We start from the raw sequence: 21984 nt of genomic DNA on the forward strand, positions 1-21984 counted from the left end.
GTGGGTTTTCTCCAGGTGCTCTGGTTTCACATAGAAACATAGTAGATAGGAGCAGGAGGAGACCATTTGTCTCTTTGAGCCTGCTCTGCCCCATTCACTGTGTTCATGGCTGATCATCCAATTCAATAACCTAATCCTGCTTTTTCCCACAACCTTTGATCCCGTTTGCCCCAAGTGCTAAATTTGAATAATCATAGAAACCGACAGCGCAGAAAAAGGCCATTCGGCCCATCACATCTGCACCAACCACAATCCCCATATTCATCCACTAATCCTTCTAACTTATGCATCCCGGGGCACTGAGGGACAATTAAGAATGGCCAATCCACCTAACCCGCACATTTTTGGAGCACAGGAGGAAACTGGAGCATCTGGAGGAAACCCATGCAGACACAGGGAGAATGTGCAAACTCCACACAGACAATGACCCGAGCCAGGATTCAAACTCAGGTCCCTGGAGCTGTGAAGCAGCAGTGCTAACCATTGTGCTACTGTGCCACCCCGAAAAGCAAGCATTCGCCCAACGTGGGTCTTGAACCCATGACCCTGAGATTAAGAGTCTCATGCTCTACCGACTGAGCTATCTAGCCACCTCTAGATTTCCACCCTGTAGTGGGGGTTTTCTTTTAAAAAGCTGGCTAATGTCTAAAAACTTAGACTTTATTCAAAAACTCACAAAAAGCAAAGGATCTGTTCAAAAAGACGTAACAAAAATTTATTTTAAACACAAAAAAACACACAAGAGAAACATTACATGCAGGTTGGGTGGATTGGCCATGCTAAACTGCCCATTGGTGTGCCAAGAACTGTAGGTTAGGGAGATTGGCAGGGTCAATACATGATGTTACAGGGATAAGGCCTGGGTGGGATTGATGTTGGCATTTCAGAGGGGCAGTTAAGTCACCCTGAAGGACATTAGTGAACCAGATGAGTTTTCTTTTTATAGAAAATCAACAATGTTTTCATTGTCATCATTAGACTTTTAACTCCAGATTTCTATTGAATTCAAATTTCAATAATCTGCAGTGATGGGATTTGAACCCAGGTCCCTAACACTGTGTCTCTGGATTATTAGTCCAGCAGCAATGTAGGGGTCAAATCTACAGCACTACAGCAGTAGACATCTAACCACAGATGTGTGTGACCATCAGACAGAAGCAAGTTTAACTGTTGCCTCCTCACTGTATGTACGTTGCTATAATAGTCAATGATTGCACTGGGATTTTACCATTCAGTGGCAGTTGGTATTTCTGGAATCTCTTTTTTTAAATTTCATGGTCGAAACTGGGATCTTCCTGGTCTGTGTGGCTTAGTATCTGAATACATTGTGGATTTACCCAGCTGAATTGGATCATCAGGCAGAATGTTTCATCATCCATTCTGAGAGGGGAAAATGTGGTTTACTGTTTGTGGCCAGCCTTCAAAACCACGCAAAGAAAGATAAAGGCTGCATAGGGGGAATTTAGGGTCATTCTGCACAGATAAGTTAGGCCTGAGCGCCCTCAAGTCCTGATTTGTAAGCATCTTGTGACTTTGTAACGAAAGTGGAGTGTGCTTCTTTGAAGGGTACTTTTTTTGCATTTCTTAAATCTCATGGATTTATTTTTAGGAAGTAAACGTACTCAGTAAATCGTACAAAATTAAATAGAAAACCTTTAACTTTCCCTTCAATTCTTAGTCATTGACGCTATTGAAAGTAAAAGATCAAAATACCCCTACTTGAAGTGAACTCAAATGTGTGTGCTTGTTGACATTCTCTCCACCCCTCGCAGCCCCCCACCCCCCCCTCCTCCCCCCACTCTCCGACCCCTCCTTTTGTTCCCTTCCCTCCTGACTGGCGTAGGGGACAAATCTACATCACTACAGCAATAGACATTTAATCACAGATACGTGTGACCATCAGACAGAAGCAAGTTTAACTGTGATGGCCTCCTCAATTAAATAGCCAACTTGGATGCGCTGTCCAGGTTCCTTTGCACGAGATACTGGAGGACCCATAGAAATGTATAGTGAGTCACTAGCCTCAAGCAAAGAGGGAAAAATAAATGTAAAGTCCAACTAGTTTGCCCAAGCCTATGTATACCTCAAAATAATTCCATTCCTGCGCATAATTTAAATAACCATATTTGGTAACTCCTGTTGAACAAAGGTGGAAAGTCAGGGATTTCATGTTAAGATGCCACCAGGTTGCCATGGGTAACAAGAGGAGGAGCAGTGAATCAGGAAGTAGTGGCTGGCTGATGACAAGCTAGAAAATTTTTTTAAAGTCCGAAGATTGTGGAAAGTTGACGAGTGCTGTGGGTTGGAAGGTTTAAATTCATTGGACAAGGGAGGGCCAACTGACAAGAAAGGACAGGATGCACCGAAACATAGGAGGGACAAATATCAAGGATATTGTTTTTTGTAATTTGCTCACGGGATGTGAGCATAGCTGGCTGACCCAGCATTTATTGCCCATCCTTAACTACGGGCAGCTCCGTGGTTAGCACTGCTGTCTCACAGCGCCAGGGCCTGGGTTCAATTGCCGGCTTGGGTCACTGTCTGTGTGGAGTTTGCACATTCTCCCCGTGTCTGTGTGGGTTTCCTCCGGGTGCTCCGGTTTCCTTCCACGGTCCAAAGGTGTGTGTGTTAGGTGAATTGGCCACACTAAATTGCCCCCTAGTGTCAGGGGGACTAGCTAGAATAAATGCTTGGGGTTATGCAGATAGAGCCTGGGTAGGAGTGGGGTTGATGCAGACCCGATGGGCTGAATGTCCTCTTTCTGCACTGTAAGGTTCTAACTGTCCTCCGTTTCAGAAGGGTATTTAAGAGTCAATGACATTGCTGTGGTTCTCAAGTCACATGCACATAAGGACGGCAGGTTTCCTTCCCTAAAGGAATTAGTGAACCAGATGGGTTTTAATGACATTTGATTTGTGGTCATTAGACTTTTTAAATTCCAGATTCTTTTTTGATTGAAGTCAAATTTCGCCATCTAAAACCATGGCAGGATTCAAACCCAAGTCCCCAGAGAATTACCCTGAGCCTCTGGATCACGAACCCAGTGATGATACCACTAGGCCACAGCCTATCACGTAGAAAGGCCAGGCGTCGAATGGAAGAAGGAATGAAAGTTGACGAGCGGGACATTTGGAAAGCAAATTAATGCGAGGCGTGGGAGAAATGAGACTGATGAGTGGCAGGGTCTGAAAGCCACATGGGGTGTGATATGGTGGCAACAATAGAGACCTGCTTTAATCATGAACAGGAACTGAACATTTCTGGAGGAATTAGGAAGCAGAAATGAAGGAGGGAAAACAATAACAATTTGAACAAGTTCTACAAAGATCCAATACATTCAAGGGGTAAAAGACTAAATCAAGTTGGCTAGAGTTATAGAACATGAAAAGGAGTTGTCTCGTTACCGGGTATATCAGGATAGACCCCAAATAGTGAAAAGGAGATCGAGGAGTAAACATGGAGGCAAGTGTCAGAGAAATGCATAAGCTAATAGAACCGACTAGGCTGGACATGGTAGAAAAACCTTACCCCTGCTTCACGACTCTCTTCCCTACTGAAACCATTCAGAAGGTGCATATAGTTCCAGCGTCTGTAACTTGTTGGTCATTTACTGGACAAGTCTCACTTAATGCCAGTCTCAGGATTTTATACCTAACAAGTTCTCTCTCAGCCAGGACTGGGCGTATTTCTAATCTTTCTGTTCTGGCATCAACAGTGCACGTTTGCATGTTCTTTGTGTTTTATGGGTGGCCCGGTGACAGAGTGGTTAGCACTGCTGCCTCACAGCGTCAGGGACCTGGGTTCAATTCCAACCTTGGGTGATTCTGCATGGAGTTTGCATAATCTCCCTGTGCCTGCGTCGGTTTCCTCCAGGTGCTCTGGTTTCCTCCCACTGTCCAGAGATGTGGAGGGTAGGTTGACTGCCCATGTTAAATTGCCCCTTAAGTGTCAGGTGGATTAGCAGGGTAAATAAGGGGTTATGGGGATAGGGCTTTGTGGGGGGGGGGATTGTGGTTGGGACAGACTCAAAGGGCTAAATGGCCTCTTTCTGCACTGTAATAATTCTATGATTGTAAATGATATCCTTCTCTAGACTTGTTGTCCAACTGCTGTACTGGGCTCCCTGTTGGTCGCAGTAATATGGCCAGAGTAGGTGAGACAAACAATGTGTTCAGGGCATCTTTCCCAGCACCTTCCTCAGCCAGAACTCTCCGATCTCATTCGGCCTGCCACCACTGCCAGCAAGAACGGAAAATGTGGTGCTCAGCCAAAACTCCATTCACTGCAGCGGGACTGGAGAAACCAGCCAGGAAAATTCTGCCCTTCGTCTCACAGAGATGAGTAGTATGATCCTGAAGGAGGCTTGATCTGTCACCCAGGAGGTTGCTGAGGTCTACCCTGTTTCAATCTAGTGATCCTGATTTGTGTTCTGGGTTGCTTCAGGAAGCTAGCAGACGCTCAGTACGCAATCTACCAAACCTTGTATATGGGGTGGTGTCAACAAAGTGGGGGATTGTAAATATTATACCCCTTTTACAAGAAAGAGGGATAAGAATAAAATTTATTTACTAGTGTCACAAGTGGGCTTACATTAACAGTGCAATGAAGCTACTGTGTGAACCCCATAGTTGCCACACTCTGGCATCTATTCAGGTACACTGAGGGAGAATTTAGCGTGGCCAATGCAACTAACCAGACCGTGGGAGGAAATCGGAGGAAACCCACACAGACATGGGGACAACGTGCAAACTCTGCACAGTGACCCAAGACAGGAATTGAACCCTCGTCCCTGGAGCAGTGTGGCAGCAGTGCTAACCACTGTGCCAGCCTAATAAACTTGGTTAACTACAGCCTAGTCTAATGTCAATAGTGGGAAAGTTATTAGAGACTCTTGTCAAAAACAGAGGTTGGAATTCTCTGGCCTCGCCCATGGCTGGGTTCTCGGGTCCCGCTGCTATGAATGGAGATTTGGCTGAATGCCGAATTCTCCATTTTCTCACAGGCAGCGGTAGCAGGGCACGTGAGACCAGAGAATTCCAGCCATTTATTCTCAGTTGGGAAACAAGAGTTAATAGGGCCAGCTGGAAAGGATTAGTTACGGCAAATCATGTCTGACAAACCTGATAGAGTTCTTTGATGAAAAGCAGAGTGGATTGATAATGGTAGAACAGCAAAAGTTGTTTATATGGAGCTGGAATTTGCAGGGCCTTCTACATGGTCAGCCTGCCCACAGCAATTTAATGACCATTGGACTGTTAATTGTCCTGAGGCAGGTCTTTTTTTTAATATAGAATCCCTACAGTGCAGAGGGAGGCCATTTGGCCCATCAAGTCTGCATTGAACACAATCCCACCCAGATCCCTATTCCTGTAATCCCACATATTTACCCCACTAATCCCCCTGGCACTAGGCCAATTTAACATGGCCAATCAACCTAACCTGCACACCTTTGGACTGTAGGAGAAAACCAGAACACCCAGAGGAAACCCATGCAGACACGGGGAGAATGTGCAAACTCCACAGTGACCCAAGGCCAGAATTGAACCTGGATCCCTGGCGCTGTGAGGCAGCAGTGCTAACCACCATGCCACCCAAAAGTTTATTTATCAGCTCACAAGTAGGTTTACATTAACATTGCAATAAAGTTACAGTGAAAATCCCCTCGTCACTACATTCCGGCACCTGTTTGGGTACACTGAAGGAGAATTTAGCATGGCCAATGCACCTAACCTACACGTCTTTCAGACAGTGGGAGGAAACAAGAGCTACCGGACAAACACACGCAGACACAGGGAGAACTTGCAGACTCTGCACAGATAGTGACCAAGGCTGGGAACCGAACCCGGGTCCCTGGCGCTGTGAGGCAGCTGTGCTAACCAGTGTGCCACCGTGCCATCTTCTGCTCTCATTGGGGGCGAGGTCCAGTCTCTGAGAAGTACTAGTCAATCAAGCGTATGGGAGATGCCTGGTCCCAGACCGAAGGTTAATGTGATGCAACCTGGACTTTAAGGTAAGTTTGGGATCTCACTGGGACCATGCTGGCAGGCCTTGGTGAGGGGGACAGTGGCTGGGGTGCATAGGGAGGGGGGGGGGGGAAGGGAAAAGCAGGTGTGGGAAGGGCTTGAAGGCATCCCCAATGGGCACAGAGGGCCTGTAAAGATGGCAGCCCTTCCCAGCCATCAGCTTGCCCAGTGAAACTGGACAGTGTGTGCACCCTCCTTCCTCAACGCTGATGGGCCAATGAGTGGGCAGGGTTCTCAATGTTTCTGCCATCTCTTGTAAAAGCATGCCTACCCATGGCATGGCACGCAATATTGGAAACCTCCTCCCACCAGCCTACTAACCTACTCACTGGGGCAACCATAAAATCCAGCCTTGGACTTTCAAAACTCATTGGATAAAATACTACATACCAGAACGTAAAAGCAGAGAGTAATAAAAGGAAGATCATAACTTAGGTAAATAATTGACTATGAGCTAGGAGGTAGAGAGTAGTTTTTTTAAATTATTCATGGAACATAGGCATCACTGGCTGGCCAGTGTCCATCCCTAGTTGGCCAAGGCCAGTTGAGAGTCAACCACATTGCTGTGACTGTGGAGTTACATATAGGCCAGACCTGGGAAGGATGGCAGATTTCCTTCCGTAAAGGACATTAATGAAACAATTGGGTTTTTTCAACAATGGTTTCATGGTCATCAGTAGATTCTTAATTCCAGATATATTTTATTGAATTCAAATTCCACCAGCTGCCGTGGTAGGATTCGAACCTAGGTCCCCAGTGCAATTAGCTGAGTTTCTGGATTAATAGTCCAGCGATAAAACCACTCAGCCATCAGCTCCCCGAGTTGTGGCGAGCAACTGTTTTTTTGACTGAGGAGAGGTGTATAGACGAGTCCTCTCCTCCACCCCCCCCCCCGTACTTAAATATAAGGAATACAATTCCTAAGTTTATGAATGATACACAACTTAACAATGTAGAAAGTAATGGGCAGGACAGTAGTAGACTTCAGGAGGATGTAGCCAGACTAGCAAACTAATATTCATTATGGCAAATGCAATTAAACGCTGAGAGGTATGAAGCGATGCTCCTTAAGAGAAATAATATGGAGAGCCAATATAATCTCAGTAGCATTCTTTTGAGGGGAGATGCAGGAACAGAGGGACTTTGAGGTGCATGTTTGAAAACCTTTGAAGGTGACAGGGCAAGTTAATGAATAAGTTAATGGCGATACTTGACCTTGTAAAGGGGGCATTAAATACAAAAACATGGTAGTTACTCATTGCAAATCATTGTACTCCATTACTCCATTGGAGTATATATTACCATTGTGGGGAACATTAGGGTGGAACAACGGTCCAATGGTTAGCACTGCTGCCTCACAGCACCAGTGATCCTCGGTTCAATTCCAGCTTCGGGTCACTGTCTGTGTGGAGTTTGCACATTCTTTATATGTCCGTATGGGTTTCCTCCAGATACTCCGGTTTCATCCCACAGTGCATTATCCATGCTAAATTGACCCTAGTGTTAAGGGAATTAGCTGGGTAAATATGCGCAGTTAAGGCAATAGGGCCTGGGTGGGATTATGGTCAGTACAGATTTGATGGGTTGAATGGCCTCCTTCTGCACTGTAGGGATTTTATAATGTTGTCAAGGCCTCAGAGAGGGTGTCTGGGATGAAGAATTTTAGTTATACGAAGAGATGCAGCGAATGGCGATCTGGATGAGCGCCAAATTTTCCGTTCTCACTGGAGTGGTAGTGGGATGCACAAGACTGGAGATTATCTGGCGAGAGAGTTGTTAAGATCCATACTCAATGCACTACCTGCAAAAGGTCTGTGGAAGCAAATTCCATCGGAACTTTTAAAAGGCAACTTGACGTGTAAAGTTTATTTATTAGTGTTAAAGGTCAGCTTATATTAACACTGCAATGAAGTTACTGTGAAAATCCCTTAGTTGCCTGTTCGGGTGCACTGAGGGAGAATTTAGCATGGCCAATGCACCCTACGAAGTCTCACAACACTAGGTTAAAGTCCAACCGGTTTATTTGGTAGCTAAAGCCACTAGCTTTTGGAGCACTGCCCCTTCATCAGGTGAGTGGGATTTCATTATTCATTCTGCACCCTAAGCAGCACGACTTTCGGATTGTGGGAGGAAGCTGGAGCACCCGGAAGAAACCCACGCAGACACGAGGAGAACGTGCAAACTCCACACAGACAGTGATTCAAACGGGGGAATTGAACCCGGGTCCCTGACGCTGAGAGGCAGCAGTGCTAACCACTGTGCCACCCACAGTAGTTGAGGGGAGTTTATTTTCAGGGACAGACGCAGTGTTGGAAACTCTTTCACAGAGCCAGCGCAGACATGATTGGATTGAAAAGCCAAGAATACAGGAAAGCCTGAGGAGGAGGAGGGGATTCCAGTATTCCGGTGTGTCCTGTGAAAACTGAGACTGCTGCAGCCACTCAACAAAACAAGAAAAGCAAGTCCACACTGGTCTGACGTCTGTATTCAAACGGACAGGGTAGTGGTCACACTTCCTACGAAGCCACGCACTGCCGATGCCATTCATGCAGAGATTAGGAAAAATGAGCTGGCACTGACTCGGGAAGTTACTTCTATGGTGACGGCCTTTGTTTACTTCCTGTTGAGCAGACTTTCCAAACCCTTTTACATCATCCGCCCTAATCAGGGACACATTACGAATGTTCTGCCCAGCAACGTAGAGTCTGCCTGGAGTCACGTGGTTATTTGTGTAGCACAAACAGTGGGTTTGCCCTGGAGGTGAATTGCCAGGAAATAAAACAGACTTTGAATGAGAATTTTGCTGCTGCCTGTGTTTTTTTTTGTATTGATCAGATCAGACAAGAGTCGAATTTAAAGCTGCATCGGACTAAAATGTCACGTTTCTTTGCTCCACAGAAACATTTGGCTAGAGCAAAAATAAAAATCTATCTCGTGTCAGAGCTCTAAGGATTGACCTTTTTTGGCATTCTATATTTACCACCCATGAAAACTTTATTCATTCAATTTTCCTCCCAGCTAAACAGTTTCTGAGACTATCCAATAATGGAAAACAGTGAGTCTGTGTCTGCAATTTTCATAGCTTTGGGTGTTTGGCTCCCGTCCAGTCTCCTTGAACTCTGTTTGCAGAATTTGCAAAGCCGTTACCATAATTAAAGTGTCCTTTTTTCACCTCCTACTGGAACGCATTTATCTGGAATGTCACCAAGGTGCAGCGAACCGCCCAACATCTGTTCAGATGCACCCCCAAAGTAATCTCAGTCGGAGTCTTCTTGTCATGTTGGAAGGACTTTTATGGGCAGCTTAGCTCAAGTTTGAGAACGACAAAGAGAAAATTATAGTGACTGACAACTTTCTTTGCAAGCCTGGCATGGTGGCACAGTGGTTAGCACTGCTGCCTCATAGCACCAGGGACCCAGGTTCAAATCCAGCCTCAAGATATTGTGTGGAGTTTGCACATTCTCCCCGTGTCTGCATGGGTTTCCTCCGGGTGCTCTGGTTTCCTCCCACAGTTCAAAGATGTGCGGGTTAGGTTGATTGGCCATGCTAAGAAATTGTCCCTTAGTGTCAGGGGGACTAGCAGGGTAAATAAGTGGGGTTATGGGGATATGACCTGATTGTGTCGGTGCAGATAGGCCAAAATGGCCTCCTTCTGCACTGTAGGGATTCTATGATTATATGGCTGACAAGCTATGAGCTCTTTATATAGCGTATTCTGATTGCTATGATGCTAAACTGGTGTTGGAACAATGGTTCGCTCTATTTGATTTGGGGAATGTGTCAGAGTCTAGACAGAATCCATTCTGTCCTCACCCAGCTTTCACATACAGGTGTTAGATAGCGATCAGGAATGGAAGCCTTGGCTACGAACTGTGATGACTGTGGATCAAGCCTAGGCCTGTTCTGACGTGTTTGCCTCAAACGCACACCCAGTGGGAATCAATTGGCCCACAAGGGCCTTGAGATGACAGCAGGGAATTAAACTTCATGGTTGGCATGCTCACCCAAAATCCAAAATCCTCTAATGCATAAAGGGACTCTGTTGAAAGAGCAGTGAGAGGAATATCAGCTAAATTAGTTCAAACTTTCACATGTTGTTGACTCATGACGTACAGTTGGAAAACTAGGATTTTGAAAGGTTGCATTGTGGCAGTTCCTGAACTCAGAATACACCATTGTCTGAACTTAACTCTGCTTCCATTAATGTAAAATCCTACAAATCCCATGCATACATGAGAGTGATTATGGCTGCTACAGACAGAATGACATGCCTATAAACACACACACACACACACACACACACACACACACACACACACACACACACACACACACACACACACACACACACAGAGGATCACTGGAGCAAATGGGCATGTCTGCGCAAAGATACTAATGTTTCTCATAGGTGTGTGACATAGAGAAAAATAAAACCTTTCAAGGTAATGAAAGACTACCAGTCTGAACGTGAATATATATATTATTAGTAGATTGAATACCATCTAAAACTTTGATCATTCCGCATTAATATAGCTGAACAAGACAGTTCATATGTGCATCAATTACTTATTTGATAATGCACTTTGATTTTACATCTATGTGCTCAAAATTTCCTGTGTCTAAATACTTCCTGACATATATCATTCTACTGCAGTCATTGTTCAATCATTATTCAACCACATAAACTAGCTGCGCAACAATAGTTCTGGCAATGTCTGCAGCATGTCTGCCTAAAATAGGGAATGTTCTATCCTTTCACTAAAGTGATATTTAACCCATACATTTAATTCACTTGGTTGGTAGATAAAATTGTGTTATCCCAATTATTTGGAGAGCTAGTAGTTGTATGTTTCAACATGGTCCCAGATGCATGGTGGCATATTGGTTAGCATTGCTGCCTCACAGTGCCAGGGACCCAGGTTCAAATCCAGTCTTGGGTCACTGTCTTGTGGAGTTTGCACGTTCTCCCATGTCTGCGTGTGTTTCCTCCAGATGCTCTGGCTTCCTTCCGCAGTCCAAAGGTGGGCAGGTAAGGTGGATTGGCCATGCTAAATTGCCCCTTATTGTCCCAAGAGGTTTGGATTAGAGAGGTAAATGCATGAGGTTGAGGGGGTGGGGTTGGGGAGGGCCCAGTAAGATGCTTTTGAGAGTCAGTGCAGAGACTTGATGGGCCAAATAGTTTCCTGCTGCACTGTACGAATTCTATTCTCTTCTATGTAAGTGAGCTAGGATAGTTATTTGGAGTGACAAGCTGGAATTTTAGCACCCTGCTCATCACAGGAATCAGAGCAGGCAAGGAGCAGATCATGGAAAGATCTGCTGACCTCAGGCAGGATTTTACAGTTTCAGGATGAGCGAGGCTGTAAAATCCTGTTCACAGTGTCAGTAATGCATCATCTGTTGTACAGCTGTTTTTGATTTGTGATCACTATAAATGCTAAAAGCATTGTGTCCAAACCAACATCAAAATGGTTCTATATAAAGGAAAAGGAAAGGCGGATTAACTTGAAAAATATGAAGAATTAGAAGAAACTACATTCTCTAAATTAAAATTAGTTACAACTGAATTTGTCCCCGCATTATCTTTGAGTCAGATGTCTGGCAAGCAGAAGAACAAGGTCTCAAAATCCCATCAGGAGGTAAACTTGAGGAAGTGTCCTTTGGCTGAGATGTTAAACTGTGGCCCCATTAATGGGTGTAAAATGCCATTCAGCCACCTAGGCCCTAAAACCTGGAATTCCCTCTGCGTGGAAGAAGAGAAGGATGTTCATCCTGCGTCTCGGCCAACATTCCTCCCTCAGCCGAGCCAACCAGCAAAAGGGCAAACAAACTGCTCATCCATCTTTTTGTAACAGTCTCCTGAAGACAGGTGGGCTGGAGAGATCTATGTGTTGGACTGGTGTTTAAATATGGTGCCTGGATCTTCGACCCCACCACATGACCTGCCAGGTGACTTCTACCCCTGTACTCGCCTGTGCATAATTAATTCCCTTCCAAGTGTGGAATTGGGCGCGGGTTTCCACCATTGCAACCAGCGGAGACGATGTTGCTGAAAACACATGCCACTGCATTCAAAAATGAAAAATTCTACCTGATGTTTCTGAAGCGTATTTACCCTTTGTCAGTTAAATGTGTAGACTTATTCAGACTTTGACATTAAACAGCATTATGGAGAAAGTTACCCAACATTAATCAAATGGAAATTTATGCATTACTTCAGCTAATTTAGGTTGAAGTTCTAATACCGTACTGAGGAAGCGCTACAGAGGTACGTAAATTGAACCACTATTTCAAAGAAGGACAAGGAGGCTTCACCTGAGTTGATATTTATCCCTCAACTGGCATCGCACAAAACTCTGCAGATTATCTGGTCACTGCTATTTGTGGGAGCTTGCTGTGCACAAATTGGCTGCCTCATTTCCAAATTACAACAGTGACATCACCTCAAAAGAACTTAATTGGCTGTAGAGCACTTTGAGAGGCCCTGAGGTCACGAAAGGTGCTATGGGAGACTTTGAAAGTCTATTTTAAGCAATAATTTTCAACTAGCACTGGTTGGCAAAGACTTGTGAACCGTGGGAGACTTCATGAACAGAGAACAAAGAAAACTGCAGCACAGGAAGAGGCCGTCCTAGTCTGCACTGACCATGCTGCCCGACTGAACTAAAACCACCTACCCTTCCGGGGACCGTATCCCTCTATTCCCATCCTACTCACCTATTTGTCACAGAGCCCCTTAAAAGCTACAAAGATGTCCCTTAAAAGTCACAGATGCCCCTTAAAAGAAGTCTGACACTCAGGAGGGAATTTTCCCATCCTGCCCCCCCACAAGAATCATAGCGGGCAGGGGGTGGGCCATATAAAGGTCCATTGACCTCAGGTGGGATTTGAGGCTGAAAAGTCTGCCCTCAGAGTTGCTTCCTGCACCTATCACTTCCCCTTCCTGGACCAGCCTGTCAGAGATCTGGTCAGTATCACTGTCCACACAGCTGGACCAGACCAAAGTAGGTCTGGTGATGAATCCTTTACGCTGATGCTAGTGCCATAGTTGCCAACTGTACCCTAATCAACAGCTGTGCTCTGTCTCTTAAAGTCACAAGCGCACGGTGCAGAGTTGTCCTCACGTGGCAGTGCCTCAGAAACCAGCTTCCAGACGCTGCAAGCTGGACATCTTTCAGAACAATATTGTTCACTATCAGATCAAAATGGTTACAAAATAATCTTTCCGTGCCATCCGTGGTCTGTATCATAAGCAGGCGGCCACCAACTGAAGCAGTCACTCCCCAACCCAGAAACCAGAATTGTATCCACAGGCAAAATTATATATGTGGGTGGACTTTGTTTTTTTTTTGTTTGTAGCTATTTATAAAGAAGTGGAACAACACAACGCATACATAGTTGGGTCATTTATAAGACTGACATATGCATTTCGAAAGATTGGCGCACTGTAATTGCCATAATTACATCCACGTACAAATTCTCCAATTTTTCTCCCCCCTTGTTTGGCTGCATTTTGAAATCCGATGGTTTATTTTAACATGTGCACCACCTGGGGACTGATTCCGCACTCCCAGTGAAGGATGGCTCACACAGGGATAAGGCTGGGAAGCTGAGGATCCGCAAACCCCATGATTTTCCCACTTGTCAAATGAATGGGTGGAAAATCACAGGCTGCAAGGTCATGACTTCCTGACTCACTCCCCTCAGAAGTAGGTCTGCTCGCTGGGAGTGGGCGGTCACAGAGTCTGGCTGTGCATACGGATAATCAGATCACAGACTTTCCAAGTGGGGTTTCTGGACTCTGGTGGGTAAGTATGGATGCCCTGGTAGGCAGGGGGCCAGGAGGGAGGTGGGCGGAGGTGTGGATCTCTGAGATCATCCGACTTCTGTCCATCAGTCCAAGCATTTCTAAATGTGTCTGAATTGACACATGGAGGTATTGAAGGTTAGGTGATTTGGCTGTTTTGATTTGATTTATTATCATCACATGTATTAACATAGAGTGAAAAGTATTGTTTCTTGTGCGCTATACAGACAGAACATACCATTCATAGAGAAAAAAATGAGAGAGTGTAGAATGTAATGTTATACTCATAGCTAGGGTGTAGAGGAAGACCAACTTAATTCAAGGTAAGTCCACTCAAAAGTCTGACGGCAGCAGGGAAGAAGCTGTTCTTGAGTCAGTTGGTACGTGGCCTCTGACAAAGAACAAAGAACAAAGAACAACCCGGCACGGGAAACAGGCCCTTCGGCCCAACGAGCCCGCACCGCCATTTTAACAAAGCATTTTCCTACACCTACCTTGCCCCGTGTGTCTTTTTCCCGATGGAAGAAGGTGGAAGAGAGTACGCCCAGCGTGCGTGGGGTCCTTAATTATGCTGGCTGCTTTGCTGAGGCGGTGGGAAGAGTAGACAGAGTCAATGGATGGGAGGCTGGCTGTGCAGTTAGAGATGCAGAACGATGCCAACAGCATGGGCGAGTCTTCATGAATAACCTGTGCCAACATGGGAATTGCCCCTTAGTGTCAGGGGGATTACACTAAGGGGCAATTCCTTTCTCAACCTTGTCGCTTGCTTCAGGTGGTGATCCTCAGGTCAATTCACCACCAGTCAACTGCTCCCCCCACGCAAAACAGAGAGCAACCCCTGACCATCTCAGACTATGCTGAATTTAATTTTTGGAGCTAAAGGGATATGAGAGAAAGGTGGGGTTAAGATATTGAATTTGATGATCAAAAATGAATGGTGGAGCAAGCTCGAAGGGCCGAATAGCCTACTCCTGCTTTTCTTTTCTATGTTTCTAACCACTTACGAGTAAATTGATTTTATTAGAATCATAGAATCCTTACAACACAGAAGGAGACTATTTGGCCCATCGAGCCTACGCCGACAACAATCCCATCCAGGCCCTATCCCCGTAACCCCACGTATTTACCCTGCTAATCCCTCTGAAACTCAGAGGCAATTTAGCATGGCCAATCCACCCAACCTGCACATCTTTGTGACTGTGGGAGGAAACCCACGCAGACACAGGGAGAATGTGCAAACTCCACACAGGCAGTCACCCGAGGCTGGAATTGAACACAGGTCCCTGAAGCTCTGAGGCAGCAGTGCTAACCACTGTGCCACCGTGCTGCAGTATTGCAGTACACTAATAAAAAAGGCGTATTTACTGCACTGATGGAACTGTATTTTCATAGGATTTACATGATGGAGAATATGGTAAAATCTGTAGGGGTCCCCAAACATGAAAATGTAAAAATCACTAAATTTGATTACTATAGGCCTGGTTTCAGTTACCATTTCCTGCACAAGACATTATGAAACTCTGGATAAAATACTGGCAGCCCACACCCAACTACCACTTCCTATACGATTGACTGCGTGACTGAGAAAGTTACAAAATGTTTGGTGCCTTTAAGAGCCAACTAGTTCCATAGTCCCAATGCACTCAACTGGTTTCCTACAACAGTGCTTGAAGACAGGATTGGAAATGAAGATTTACAGGGGCCTCTGTAAAGCATCATAAACTTCCCAGATCTGAAATCCCACTCAAGGTGATGTCATTAGAGACAGGCAGAACTTAAGTAGATACAGGAGCCACAGCAGATATGTAGACAGCCACAGCATCTGGAATGTGTTATGGGGACGAACCCTATTATAAGTGGTATGGGTGGTTTTTTGCATGTGTGAGGCCCAACCTGCTCTCTGCCAAGCGTCAACACAGGAGTGGCGGATATTACAAAGTGCACAGCCCTTTCCTACCAGGCACACTATCTATTACCCGAACTCAAAGTTTGTTTTGTAGTGGTGTAAACAAAGGGTGGAGATAGCAGACAAAAGAGTCTGCCTGCAGACAGTTTCATTTCTGTTCTTTTTTTCAAGTTAATCCAGAAACCTGCTCTTAGCCCTTCTATTACAACACAAAATACCTGATAGCATACAAGAAAGAATCTGACTATTCATTATATACTCATTTAATTATAGCTTTTCCAATTTGAGAATCATTAAGTGACTCGTCGAGAGATTTAGGAAGGCCGTTTGACCATAAGCTTCCATTGTCTGGTTTACATAGCAACCATGTACATACCTACTGCAACACTAATATTTAATAGCTAATATATTCATATTTCCTTTCTATAAAAAGATAACTTAGCATACCTGATGGCTTGGGTCAGGAACTGCAGTCCATAAGCTTCAGCTTAAGGCTGCATTGTATTGCTAGTGTGGAGATGGTGCACTATAATCGGAATCAACAACTGGCCATAAAACATTAGACAGGGGTCGTGGGTGGAGAGGGGGACTGGTGGTGTTGAGATGGCAGCGCGGGCTTGTTGGGCCGAAGGGCCTGTTTCCCAAACTGATTTTGTTCTTTCTTTGTAGCTTCTCTAAACAAAGAAGGAACACAAAATCGTCAGAATTTCTGGTGGGAATTGGATGTCAGTCGATTCTGATACCCTTTATTTTAATTGCTCAGCGCCCATGGTGGCACAATGGTTAGTACTGCTGCCTCACGGCGCCAAGGACCCGGGTTCGATTCCGGCCTCGGGTGCCTGTCTGCGTGGAGTTTGCATGATTGCCCCCGTGTCTTTCTTCCAGGTGCTCCAGTCCAAAGGTTCGGTGGATTGGCCATGCTGAATTGCCCCTTAGTGTCCAAAGATGTGTAGGTTAGGTGGATTAGCCATGGTAAATGTGTGGAGTTACAGCGCTAGGGCAGGGGGGTTGGCCCTGTTTAGATTGTTCTGTCAGAGAGTTGGTGCAGAATCGATGGGCCAAATGGCCTCCTTCTACATCGTAGGAACTCAGTGGATTCCTTCAGCTGGGTAGTTGAGCTCTGGAAATCCCTCCCCTGGCTTCTCTACTTCTTTACTTCTATTTCCTAGGGAGGTACATCTTAAAGCCTACCCCTACCACTTTTTGTTCTAATCTGATATTGCTTGGTGTCAAATTTCTATCGATAATGCTCATGTGAAATTGGGACTTTTCATCCAACCCCTATCACCATAATCCCAAGTATTTAACCTGCTAATCCTCCTAAGAGGCAATTTAGCACGGCCAATAAACCTAATTCACACATCTTTGGACTGTGGGAGAAAACCGATGCACCCGGAGGAATCCCATGCAGACACAGGGAGAATGTGCAAAATTTCATCTGGAAAAACCCATCTGATTCACAGAGAGGCTCACAGGGCTGAAATTGAACCAGCGTCCCTGGTGCTGTGAGGCAGCAGTGTGCCACTGTGCCACCTTGGTTATAATACTCAAAACCTAAAATCAAACATTACAAAATGGCTGTTGTGTGAGACACCAGAACTTGGCTGGTCACCAGCAAAGAACAGGCCAGGTTGTAAATCACTGCCATCGAAGAGTCAGGGAGAACTGCCTAGGAAACAGAAACTGCATTGTCTTAGCTTCCAATACACAATGGATCAGCAACTCAACTTCAGATTGCTACAAGGTGAAATTGAGATTTGGGCGGAATGTTTAACAGGCTGATCAATCCACCCGTGCCCATTTTACACCCCTGATTTTGACCCCCAGTATTAAGATGTTTCTCCAAATAAGGCAACAGTGAGTGAATTAGCCCCCATAACCTCAGTGATTGTCCTTCCAAAGTATGCCACAACACAGCCAACTCTTCTTCATTTCTTTCATCACTTTCTCAGGAATGGCTAAATTAATCTTATGAACAAAGGGGAGGCAGTGGCTTGGTAGTATTGTCGGTGGGCTAGTAAACCACAGACCCAGAGTGATTCCCTGGGTTCGAATCCCACCACAGCAAATGGTGAAATTTGAATTCAATAAAAAATCTGGAATTCAGAATCTAATGATGACCATGAAACCATTGTCGATTATTGGAAAAATCCATCTGATTCACGATGGAAGGAAGGAAATCTGTCACCCTTACCTTGTCTGGCCTACATGTGACTCCAGGCCCTCAGCAAAGGGGAGGCGGTGACCTAGTGGTATTATCACTAGACTATTAATGCAGAAACTCAGCTGATGGTCAGGGGACTTGGGTTCAAATCCTGCTGCAGCAGGTGGTGGAATTTGAATTCAATAAAAAATATCTGGAATTAAGAATCTACTGATGACCATGAAACCATTGTCAATTGTTGGAAAAACCCATCTGGTTCACTGATGTCCTTTAGGGAAGAAAATCTGCTATCCTTACCTGGTCTAGTCTTTTTGTTTGATTTGATTTATTATTGTCACATGTATTAACATACAGTGAAAAGCATTGTTTCTTGCGTGCTATACAGATAAAACATACCGTTCATAGAGAAGGAAAGGAGAGAGTGCAGAATGTAGTGTCACAGTCATAACTAGGGTGAAGAGAAAAATCAGCTAAATGCAAGGTAAGTCCATTCAAAAGTCTGACAGCATCAGGGAAGAAGCTGTTCTTGAGTCGGTTGGTACGTGACCTCAGGCTATTGTATCTTTTTTCCGAAGGAAGAAGGTGGAAGAGAGAATGTCTGGGCTACGTGGAGTCCTTAATTATGCTGGCTGCTTTGCCCACGGCAGCAGGAAGTGTAGTTAGAATCAATGGGTGGGAAGCTGGTTTGCTTGACTCCAAAGCCACAGCGATGTGGTTGACTACGGGCAACTAGGGATGGGCAAAAAATGCTGGCCAGCCAGCGATTCGCATGTCCCATAAATGAATTAAAAAAATGTGGTTGACTCTTAGCTGCCCTCTGAAATGGCCTTGCAAGCCCCTCAATTTAAGGATAATTAGGGATGGACAATAAATGCTGGCCTGGCCAGTGACACTCACACCCTATGAAAGAATTAAAACTAATTAGAGGGTTAGGGTAATATTAATTATTCTATACCCTGTGTTGGGTCCACGTGCTAGGAGATTCACTGCCTACCTCTTGTTGTCTCATTTCCCGAATCAGCCACAGGTCACAATTGGAAAGTGTAGTCAGGCCCCGGGATTACCAGCCTCTTCGACCTCACCCAATGAAAACAACAACATTTTCAAAGCATCAAAAAATAAAAATGTCAGTGATTATAGCATGCGTGTCTCCTTCATGTACCAGCTGCTAAGCATATGATTGACCTGATGTAGCTCGTGCCACTTCCAAATGATCTTACTTCAAAATAATGTAAGGAGAAAAGAAATATGAGTGCGGCTCATTTGGTTTGTGGTTTGAACTGATGACTGGCAAGTTTATGTGTTGACTGCTCATTTGGGCACCACTCTGCTTTCAATCTTCCATTTATGGTCCCAAACCTCTTAGGCGTACTAGGCTAATTTTGCCCACTTCACCAGCACCAAATAGTATCAGTCTCACAATCACATGAAGGAGATTGATATAGAGTTGGGTATTAATCCTAACCATTAGCAGCAACATTCGCTTTTTGGGAGAGGACTAGGAATTAGATAATACGAATTAAAGTGGACACAGTAAGGCAATTTAGTAAGTGGCTCCCTGGCTGGCTCAGTGGGACTGAACCACACAAAACAGGGAAGTCCCAGAGTCAATGACCGGTCTGTGTGTGACTTAGCTGACCACAGTGGTTGAAGTGCCTCACTTAGCCTCAGTTCCATTAGCTTGAAGTGGGGCAGGACAGACAAGCTCCTGCTCGTGATCATTGCTGAATCACATTGTATGAAATTTCAAGATTGTGAATGTCAGAGGAGGGTGAATTTGTACTGGTGAGAATAGTAGACTTGTAGAGTTATGCTTGAAGAAAAGACTTGCATTTACAAATGTCTTTGGACACCCTCAGGAAGGCCCAATTTGCAGCCAATAAATTATTTTTGAATAGTAATTTTGATTGTTTTGTTGACAAAACAATCTCTTGGGCACCAAGATCGTTAACTCTGCGGCCTCACAGCGCCAGGGATCCGGGTTCAATTCTGGCCATGAGTAACTGTCTGTGCTAACTTGTATGGTCTCCCCATGTCTGTGCTAGGTTTGCATGTTCTCCCTGTGTCTGTGTAGAGCATGCATGTTCTCTCCGTGTCCAGGTGCAGTTGCATGATCCCCCCATGTCTGTGTGGAGTTTGCATGTTCTCCCCATGACTGTGTAGAGTTTGGATGCTCACCCCACGTCTGTGCGGAGTTTGCATGTTCTCCCCATCTCTGAATGGGTTTCCTCCAGGTGCTCCGGTTTCCTCCCACAGTCCACAGATGTGCATGTTGGCCATGCTAAAATTGTCCCCTAGTGTCCCAAATGGATTAGCCACAATGAATGTGTGGGGTGACAGGGAGAGGGTTTAGATAAAACACTCTGTCAGTGAGTTGGTGCAGCCTTGATGGGCCAAATGGCCTCCTTCTGCACTGTAGGGAACCTACGGTCTTTGAAAAGCACAAATTTGTAGATTAAGGCCCAACAAATGAGGTCAATCTTTTTTTTTGTTGCGTTGGTTTAAGGGATCAAAGGTTACACAGATACAAGAATAACTCCTACCTCTTCCTTTTGGATTTTTTATTTTCACCAGAGTGAAAAAACAAGATTGATGTCTCATCTGAAAGACAGTTTTTCCATCAATGCAGCGCCTCCTCAATTCTGCACTGGTGCGTCAGTCACGATTACGTACTTGAATTCACAGCCTCACAGACAAGGATGGCACGATGGCACGATGGCACAGTGGTTAGCACTGCTGTCTCACAGCACCAGGGACCTGGGTTCAATTCCCAGCTTGGGTCACTGTTTGTTTGCAGTCGGCATGTTGTCCCCGTGTCTGCGTGGGTTTCCTCAGGATGCTTCGGTTTCCCACAGTCTGAAAGACGTGCTGATTAGATGCATCGGCCATGCTAAATTCTCCCTCGGTGTACCCGAACAGGCGCCGGAGTGTGGTGACTAGGGGATTTTCACAGTAACTTCATTGCAGTGTTAATGTAAACCTACTTGGGACAGCAATAAATAAACTTTAAGAGTGGCTCTTGGACTAGAAAGTTAATGAACCAGGCTGATCCTGAAGGAGAATATTTAATTTTTCCATCTGATATCACCGGAAAACATTGAGCGAGATTCTCTGGCCTCCCAGCTGCATGTTTCTGACTGTTGGGAAGTGTCCCATCATTTGCTGGAGTCTCTCATTCCACCACTATTAATGGGAATTACTATTGATGTCACTCGCAGGAAACCCACGGGTGTGGGGTGCGGTGCTGGTGAGACCAGAGCATCCCACCAGTGTGAAGGGCTGGAAAATTCCAGCGCTTCCCCTTTGCCTGTGCTGAGTTGAATTCCTTACATCCGCAAGATTTTCAAGCTAGTTTATTAATATTAATAAACAAGGAAAAACCTTAGTGTTGCAGAACCAAACAAATTGAATTGCTGCACTCTGATGCTCAGTACAGCACTTTGTACCTACATAATCAGTGATTCAAATCTTAGGCTGCTGTCTTCATTAATAAATGAAAAGTAATCGGGCCTAGAATAAATATTTCAGTTGAGGGAAGACTCGCAGAACTTAGTTCCATGGGAAGCACAATTCTGATCATATCAGTATCATCCGTTTGGAGCACTGAGCCTCAGCATTGACCCTGAATCTTCAACTGGATGAGACAATTCTGAGTCATATGGAGCTAAAGGAACCAGGCACAATCCATAGACTGAGTGTAATGATGCACATTCAGACAGTTCATTAGTGAACAGCAAAGGATTTATTTACAAAGATCTGCCTCCCTGCTGCTGGTTCTGCATTGCCTCCTTCCGCGAGGTGATTCCCCTACTCTGTGTCCCGAATGGTCACCCAGGTCAGGTGACACTTACTCTGCTGTGTTGCCCTCAAAGGGTCAATCACCACAGATGAGCTCAGGCAGGGGTGTTATTTTTATTTATTTGTGGGACATGGGCGTCGCTGGCTGGTCAGCATTTATTACCCATCCCTAGTTGTGGCATGGTGGCACAGTGGTTGTGAGACTGATACTATTTGGTGCCAGTGAATTGGGCAATAAATGCTGGCCAGCCAGTGACACCCATGTCCCACGAATGAATAAAAAGAA

At 45.1% G+C, this 21984-nt stretch overlaps 1 non-coding gene across 1 annotated transcript; it reads right to left on the reverse strand.

Moving 5' to 3' along the window:
* Positions 1-517: 517 nt before the first annotated feature.
* Positions 518-590, reverse strand: trnak-cuu (transfer RNA lysine (anticodon CUU)). The gene has a single exon. It is a non-coding gene; the product is annotated as a tRNA-Lys (tRNA).
* Between the last annotated feature and the right edge of the window lie 21394 nt (positions 591-21984).

The sequence above is a fragment of the Carcharhinus amblyrhynchos genome, chromosome 26 (genome assembly GCF_965287045.1).
Source record: "Carcharhinus amblyrhynchos chromosome 26, sCarAmb.v2.hapA, whole genome shotgun sequence".
Taxonomy (NCBI): Eukaryota; Metazoa; Chordata; class Chondrichthyes; order Carcharhiniformes; family Carcharhinidae; genus Carcharhinus; species Carcharhinus amblyrhynchos.